Genomic DNA, 1,563 nt, shown 5'->3' on the forward strand with positions numbered 1-1,563 from the left:
GTTTCGTTGTGACGTTTGTGGGCCTTGTTTTGTGCAAGGTTCACTGAAACCACGTGACTTTGGCAGCTCGGTTCGAACGCTCCGAACCAAAGCTTTGACGCAAATGATTCACCAAGGATTCGAAGCTTCAGGAGCAGTGACTCGAAAGCGCACATGGCTAGTTGTTTATCTTTCCTTTTCCCTTTATGGGATGTGCTCCAAGTGTGCCTATGTAATTTAGATGCTCCGCCCAGCTCCATGATCTGCGTTTAAATGGGTCATGGATTTTATTTTACTACTAGACTCCTTGAAACTTACTTATAGCTAATGTTAAAAGGTTAGTTCACCCAAAAATTACTCACCCTCATGTCGTTCCAAACCGGTAAAACCTTTGTTCATCTTCTGAACACAAGTTAAGATATTTCTGATGGAATCTGAGAGCTCTCCGACCCTGCATAGACAGCAACGCAACTGAAATGTTCCCAAGTCCAGAGACGTAGCAAGGAGATCTGTAAAATAATCCATGTGACATCAGTGGTTCAACCATAATTATGCGAAGCTACGAGAACACTTTTTGTGCGCAAAAGAAAAAAACAAAACACTTTATTCAACAATTCGTCTCCTCCGTGTCACCCCAGGGCCGTGCACAGACATTTTGAGGTGCAGTGGCCCAAACCAAAAAAGGGGCACTATAGGGGGGGTGGGTGCTTGTTAATACAAAATATCCAGTGGTTACAAATATACAATTAAAAGAGAAGACAGCACACTCTGTAATAATTTCAGACTTATTGCAGATGTTTTGATAAGAGTGGGCTCTCCCTCACTCTCTGAGCCTGCTTCTGCCTCATCTTCAATGGAAGTAGGGGAGCGTGGGGTAAGTTGACCCACCCCCTGTATCTTATCTTGGCAACTGTACACTTTTACTGTAATGTGACCATGTATTTTGGAATCACTCATCATTTCTGCCAGACTGTGAAAAGGAGAAACACATGAGGGGAATGGAAGGCACCCATTTACTTTAAAAACAGTTTCTGGATTGTCAAAGTAAAATTTTAGCATAACAGATGTAATGGTTGTTGCACGAGTTAGTGCACTCTCAGTGCTGGGTTGCGGCCCATATATTACTGGTTTAGTTTATCATATATACATATTGTGTAGTTGATTTGATAGGGACAGTGTACAAGTGCACCAAATCCTTCTCTGATAAGAACCAGAAAATGCTTTTCATTGCATTATAATCAGATATATATTTCCACCTGTAGTCACGAATGGCCAACAAACTCTCTGTTTAGTCTGTTTTTAGGAAGGCTACAACTTTAGTGTTCAACATATTGTTTCAGAAATGCAAACAATTAAATATTAACATTTAAACTTCATTTGGTTGGTTTTATGTTGTTAAAGTTAACTTTATGAAAAGAAATATGACTGTTTGTAAAAGGAAATTATTAAATTAGTTTTTAAATTGTTATTTATTTCACATGGGTTTGATGGTGCATCTTACCCATGGTCATTTTACACCCAGATGGTGCATCTTACCCACTGACTCGACTCGGGTCAACTTACCCCTAACCCGGGGCAAACTGA

This window comes from Sinocyclocheilus rhinocerous, unplaced genomic scaffold, assembly GCF_001515625.1.
Source record: "Sinocyclocheilus rhinocerous isolate Xijiao unplaced genomic scaffold, SAMN03320098_v1.1 scaffold1230, whole genome shotgun sequence".
Lineage (NCBI taxonomy): Eukaryota > Metazoa > Chordata > Actinopteri > Cypriniformes > Cyprinidae > Sinocyclocheilus > Sinocyclocheilus rhinocerous.